The sequence below is a fragment of the Triticum dicoccoides genome, chromosome 1A, assembly GCF_002162155.2.
Source record: "Triticum dicoccoides isolate Atlit2015 ecotype Zavitan chromosome 1A, WEW_v2.0, whole genome shotgun sequence".
In the NCBI taxonomy this organism is placed as follows: Eukaryota; Viridiplantae; Streptophyta; class Magnoliopsida; order Poales; family Poaceae; genus Triticum; species Triticum dicoccoides.
In genome coordinates, this window is record NC_041380.1 from 367171806 (window position 1) to 367179389 (window position 7584).

The window sequence follows — 7584 nt, forward strand, 5'->3', positions numbered from 1 at the left end:
AATACGAAGATCTGTCCTGGAGGAAAACCTCACCCTGGACCGCATCGTTACCGATGATCGAAGGAGCCATCAAGCCTTACGGTGACGGCACAATGGAACTCTCAATGAAAGCACCAATGTCGGTGTCAAAACCGGCGGATCTCGGGTAGGGGGTCCCGAACTATGCATCTAAGGCGGATGGTAACAGGAGGCAGGGGACACGATGTTTACCCAGGTTCGGGCCCTCTTGATGGAGGTAATACCCTACATCCTGCTTGATTGATATTGATGATATGAGTATTACAAGAGTTGATCTACCACGAGATCGTAGAGGCTAAACCCTAGAAGCTAGCCTATGGTATTATTGTTCTTGTCCTACGGACTAAACCCTCTGGTTTATATAGACACCGGAGGGGGCTAGGGTTACACACAGAGTCGGTTACAAGGAAGGAGATCAACATATCCGTATTGCCAAGCTTGCCTTCCACGCCAAGAAGAGTCCCATCCAGACACGGGACAAAGTCTTCAATCTTGTATCTTCATAGTCCAACAGTCTGGCCGTCCGGAGACCCCCTAATCCAGGACTCCCTCACCACCCCTTTGTGCTTCACATCCTTGACCTTGGCCTTCTTCTCCCCTGGATACACAACAGGGAGCTCGAGGAGGGAGAGACGCCCCTCCTTAGCTCTTGCACACTTGGTTGCTAGGTTGAACAGCTCCAAAGTTGTGCACATCTCCTCATGGATGGCGAGCTCCTCCTTCATCTTGATGTCGCGGACGCCATCGGAGAACGCTGAGATGATGGCCTCGTCCGTCACCTTGGGTATCTTGAGGCGCACGCTGTTGAAGCGCTGGATGTACTTATGCAAGGTCTCTCCCGGCTGTTGCTTGATGCAGCGCAGGTCACCCACCGCCGGTGGGCGGTCGCGAGTGCCCTGGAAATTGGCGACGAAGCTGTCGCGCATATGATCCCAGGACGAGATCGAGCCCGGGGCAGGTTCAGGAGCCATGAGCGGGCGCCGTCCTTGAGCGCCAAGGGAAACCAGTTCACCATGACCTTTTCGTCGTCGTTGGCCGCCTCGATGCTCAGCTCGTAGAGCTGCAAGAACTCCATAGGGTCGGGGGTGCCATAGTAGCGAGGAGGCAGATCCGTCTTGAACTTGCCTGGCCAAACAACGTTATGCAACTCAGGAGTGAAGGTGCGGCAGCCTGCCGTGGCCACCGGGGCCCATCGTGGAGGCGGAGCTTGATCTTGGTGTCCCTGCGCTGCCACGGCAAGTGGCGCATGGCCCTGTCGTGGCAAGCGATCCTGACGTGGCGGTGCTGGGAGCGGTGGAGCATTTTCTTGCGGACGGGGAATCTCTTGGCAGCTTCTTTCTTCGTGCGCGGGCACACGACGCGGTGGATCACGCCGCAGGACCGCACATCTTGGAGCGAGGATGCCATCTTGACGCGGAGGAGGCGGAGGCGCTCTATGAGCCACACGTCTCAGCATGAGGGCGCCATCTTGGTGCGGAGGGGGCGGAGGCGCTCCGTGAGCCACATCGCCCGCAGCCGGGGGCGGGCGAGGCAGCGAGAGGGATGGTGTAGGAGAGCCCCCCGCGGCACTGACGAGCTCGGCGATGCGGTCCAACTAGTCCTTGTAGAGGTCGTCGACCGGGCGGTAAAGCAGGAGCTCGCGTGCCATGAGCAGCACGGCATGCGCATCCGTTGGTGCGCGGCGAGCGTGAGACGATGCGCTGGCCGGAGTCAGCAACGGGGTGGCGGTGCGGCCGTCTCGCCGCACAGAGGGGTGCAGTGAGGAAGCTTGTTGCTCGTTTTCTGCCGGGACGGTGGTGGCGTTGGCGGCGGGTGACGGAGAACGGCGGGGAGGTCCGCCGATAGGGGTTTTCTGAGCGATGCGGGTGGCGAGAGCGGCCCGACGCTCAGTGCGGACCCGGCGAGCATCGGCCATGAACTTGGGGAGTGACGAAGTGCGGATTAACGAAGGGGAAAGCTTAAGCGCACCCCTACCTGGCACGCCAAATGTAGGATTTTGGGTTCCGACAAAACCCTTGAGGTTCGAACACTGTGGTGCACACGAAGATCTCTCCCCCTCTCTAGCTCACACACATCATGATCTCACGGCCTAGCTCGACGAACCCAAAGAACAAGAGACACAAGAGTTTATACTGGTTCGGGCCACCGATGTGGTGTAATACCCTACTCCAGTGTTGTGTGGTGGATTGCCTCTTGGGCTGAGGATGAACAGCTACAAGGGAAGAACAACCTCCTGAGGAGAGGTGTTCTTGTGCTTGGTGAGTTGATGCGGTCGGGAATTCTCTCTAGATGAGCTGCTATCAGATGAGATCGATCTACTCTCTACGGTGGTGGCTAGTCCTATATATAGAGGCGCTGGTCCTCTTCCCAAATATTAGGCGGGAAGGGATCCCACAATGGCCAATTTGAAGGGGGCAGCTAGTACAAGCTATCCTGACAAAAGTAGTCTTCGCCCGCCAAAGGTCCTGGTGGTGACACCGCCTTGGGCTCCACGGTGACCTTCGTCCTACTGTCCGGCTAGTCTTGGTCTTGTTGCACCGATATGGAAACCTTTGCATGATGCCTCAGGACTCCTCGCTTGCGCTTGCCTCTTTAGCACCAAAGAGGAAACGAGGACTGATACGTCTCCGTCGTATCTATAATTTTTGATTGTTCCATGCCAATATTCTACAACTTTCATATACTTTTGGCAACTTTTTATACTATTTTTCGGACTAACATATTGATTCAGTGCCCAGTGCCAGTTCCTGTTTGTTGCAAGTTTTTTGTTTCGCAGAATATCCATATCAAACGGAGTCCAAGCAGGATAAAAATAGATGGATATTTTTTTGGAATATATATGATTTTTGGGAACAAAAATCCACGCGAGACGATGCCCGAGGGGGCCACGAGGCAAGGGGGCGCGCCCCTGACCCTCGTGGCCACCCTGTAAGGCGGTTGATGCCCTTCTTTCGCCGCAATAAAGCTAATATCCGGATAGATATCGTGTTAAAATTTCAGCCCAATCGGAGTTACGGATCTCTAGGAATATAAGAAACGGTGAAAGGGAAGAATCTGAGAACGCAGAAACAGAGAGACAGAGAGATAGATCCAATCTCGGAGGGGCTCTCGCCCCTCCCATGCCATGGAGAACAAGGACCATAGGGGAAACCCTTCTCCCATCTAGGGAGAAGGTCAAGGAAGAAGAAGACGAAGGGCCCCCCTCTCCCCTTCTCTTCCGGCGGCGAGGGAACGCTGTCGTGGCCATCATCATCATCACCGCGATCTACACCAACACATCCGCCATCTTCACCAACATCTCCATCACCTTCCCCCCTCTATCTACAGCGGTCCACTCTCCTGCAACCCACTGTACCCTCTACTTGAACATGGTGCTTTATGCTTCATACTATTACTCAATGATGTGTTGCCATCCTATGATGTCTGAGTAGATTTTCATTGTCCTATCGGTGGTTGATGAATTGCTATGATTGATTTAATTTGCTTGTGGTTATGTTGCTGTCCTTTGGTGCCCATAATATGAGCGCGCACGTGGACCACACCATAGGGTTAGTTGTATGTTGATAGGACTATGTATTGGAGGGCAAGAGTGACAGAAGCTTCGGCCTAGCATAGAAATTGATGCATACGGGATTGAAGGGGGACCAATATATCTTAATGCTATGGTTTGGTTTTACCTTAATGAACGTTAGTAGTTGTGGACACTTGCTAATAGTTCCAATCATAAGTGCATAGAATTCCAAGTCAGGGATGACATGCTAGTAGTGGCCTCTCCCACATAATACTTGCTATCGGTCTAGTAAAGTAGTCAATTGCTTAGGGATAATTTCGCAACTCCTACCACCACTTTTCCACACTCGCTATATTTACTTTATTGCTTTTTTACTCACAACAGCCCCTACTTTTTATTTACTTGCTCTTTATTATCTTGCAAACCTATCCAACAACACCTACAAAGTACTTCTAGTTTCATACTTGTTCTAGGTAAAGCGAACATCAAGCGTGCGTAGAGTTGTATCAGTGGTCGATAGAACTTGAGGGAATATTTGTTCTGCCTTTAGCTCCTCGTTGGGTTCGACACTCTTACTTATCAAAAACTGTTGCGATCCCCTATACTTGTGGGTTATCAAGACCTTTTTCTGGCGCCGTTGCCGGGGAGCAATAGCATGGGGTGAATATTCTCGTGTGTGCTTGTTTGCCTTATCACTAAGTAATTTTTATTTGCTGTTGTTAGTTGTTCTTTATCTTTAAGTTATGGATATGGAAGACGAAATACCAAAAAAAATTAGGTATACTTTCTGCTCATGGAGATGGGGAACCTCCTAAAACCCTCGATGCTGGTTATGTGAAAGATATTATGTACTACTTTAATAATCCTGAGAAAACCCCATTCAATTATGTAATGGGAGTAATGTTGGATCAACGTGAATACTTTAGGGATTACCGCTTGACACAAAAAGGGAAACTATTATGGGATTAAATTCATATGTTGAAGTGGTATGCTAGGAAACTATGCTTGAGATATGATTATACTTGTTGCTCAAGGATGAAGGCTCCACACCTTCCCTTTTTATGCGAATTTAATGATAATAAAACCTTAGCTTCTTATGCTAATGGTATATATGATTACTATGATGTGGAACAAATAGAAGAATTTGTTGCTTTTATGGGTGCTTATGAAATTGAATCTATGTTTAAAGAGTTTGAAGATTTTGACGATTCAGTTTATAGACCTGAAAATTTAGCTATCCTTAAATATTGCTATGAGAATTATGAATACAATTACGATATTAATGCACTTATTGAGAAAGTCTCCGGTGTCCAAGAAGAGACTAATATTTTGCAGGAGTCTATGGAAGAAGAAATTGATGAAACTGTGAGCTCATTGGATGAAAAAGATGAAGAGGAGAGCGAAGAACAAAAGGAGGAAGAGCGGATTGATCACCCGTGCCCACCTTCTAATGAGAGTAACTCTTCAACTCATACATTGTTTAATTACCCTTCATGCTTATCAAAGGATGAATTCTATGATAATTGCTATGATCTCGTTGATTCTTTTGAAATATCCCTTTTTGATGATGCTTGCTATGCTTGTGGCCAAGATGCCAATATGAATGATGCTTATGGAGATGAACTTGCTATAGTTACTTATGTTAAACATGAAATTGTTGCTATTGCACCCACGCATGATAGTCCTATTATATTTTTGAATTCTCCCAACTACACTATATCGGAGAAGTTTGCTTTTATTAAGGATTATATTGATGGGTTGCATTTTACTGTTGCACATGATGATTTAGATGAATATAATATGCATGTGCTTGCTGCTCCTACTTGCAATTATTATGAGAGAGGAACTATATCTCCACCTCTCTATGTTTCCAATATGATAAAATTGCAAGAAACTGCTTATGCTATGCATTGGTCTTTACTATGTGTGCATGAATTGTTCTTTTATGACATGCCGATGCATAGGAAGAGAGTTAGACTTCGTTTTTATATGATATATGTTACTTTGTGCTCACTACTAAATTACAAATCATTGTTAATTAAAATTGGCTTTGATATACCTTGGGATCCGGGTGGATCCATTACTTGAGCACTATATGCCTAGCTTAATGGCTTTAAAGAAAGCGCTGCCAGGGAGACAACCCGGAAGTTTTAGAGAGTCATTTGTTTCTGTTGAGTGCTTTTATATATTTTAAAAACAATAAAAATAAAGAGGGGAACCCAAAACTTTTTTAAAAAGGAAAGTGAAAGTGAGAAAGACAAGCATTGTTGAAGTGGGAGAGCTCCTTGAGCTTTTTTCATGCTCACAGAAACTTTGTGAATCTTGATTACAGAAACTTTTCAACAAAAATAATTATCCCCTTGTACAATTCCATTGTATTATAAAAATAATGTGCCAAGGTTTGCCTTTAGGATGTTTACATTTGCTTGATGGTTTGTACGGTGCAGGACAGAAACTTTGGCTGTAGTGCGCGATTTTACATTTTTAGCTGGAATGCCAAACGGTTCTGATTCATTTTGCACTGTCTTCCTATACAAATTGTTTATTTTTACTAATTTTGGCAGAATTTTTTCAAGTATCATAAGTATGGTGAATGTTCAGATTATTACAGACTGTTCTGTTTTAGACAGATTCTGTTTTTGATGCATAGTTTGCTTGTTTTGATGAAACTATCAATTCATATCTGTGGATTAAGCCATGAAAAAGTTATATTACTGTAGAAACAATGCAAAAACAAAATATAAATTGGTTTGCAACAGTACTTAGAGTAGTAATTTGCTTTATTATACTAACAGATATTACCGAGTTTTCTGTTGAAGTTTTGTGTGGATGAAGTGTTCGATGATCGAGAAGGTCTCGATGTGAGAAGAAGGAAGAGAGGCAAGAGCTCAAGCTTGAGGATGCCCAAGGAAACCCAAGTAAATATTCAAGGAGACTCAAGCGTCTAGGCTTGGGGATGCCCCGAAAGGCATCCGTTCTTTCTTCAACAAGTATCAGTATGTTTTTGTATTCGTTTCGTTCATGCGATATGTGCAATCTTGGAGCATCTTTTGCATTTAGTTTTCATTTTTCTTTTATGCACCATGCTGGTATGAGATAGTCCTTGGTTGATTTATAGAATGCTCTATGCACTTCACTTATATCTATTGAGTATGGCTTTATAGAATGCTTCATGTGCTTCACTTGTATCATTTGAAGCTTGGATTGCCTGTTTCTCTTTACATAGAAAACCGCCATTTGTAGAATGCTCTTTTGCTTCACTTATATTTGTTAGAGCGTGGGCATATCTTTTGTAGAAAGAACGAAACTCTCTTGCTTCACTTATATCTATTTAGAGAGATGACAGGAACTGGTCATTCACATGGCTAGTCATAAAATCCTACATAAAACTTGTAGATCACTGAATATGATATGTTTGATTCCTTGCAATAGTTTTGCGATATAAAGATGGTGATAGTAGAGTCATGCTAGTGGGTAGTTGTGGATTAGTAGAAATACTAGTGTTGAGGTTTGTGATTCCCGTAGCATGCACGATGGTGAACCGTTATGTAACGAAGTCGGAGCATGAGGTATTTATTTATTGTCTTCCTTATGAGTGGCGGTCGAGGATGAGCGATGGTCTTTTCCTACCAATCTATCCCCCTAGGGGCATGCGTAGTAGTACTTTGCTTCGAGGGCTAATAAACTTTTGCAATAAGTATGTGAGTTCTTTATGACTAATGTTGAGTCCATGGATTATACGCACTCTCACCATTCCATCATTGCTAGCCTCTCTAGTATCGCGCAACTTTCGCCGGTACCATAAACCCACCATATACCTTCCTCCAAACAGCCACCATACCTACCTATCATGGCATTTCCATAGCCATTCCGAGATATATTGTCATGCAACTTCCATCATCATCATATACATGACTTGAGCATTCATTGTCATATTGCTTTGCATGATCGTAAGATAGCTAGCATGATGTTTTCATGGCTTGTCCGTTTTTTGATGCCATTGCTACGCTAGATCATTGCACATCCCAGTACACCACCGGAGGCATTCATATAGA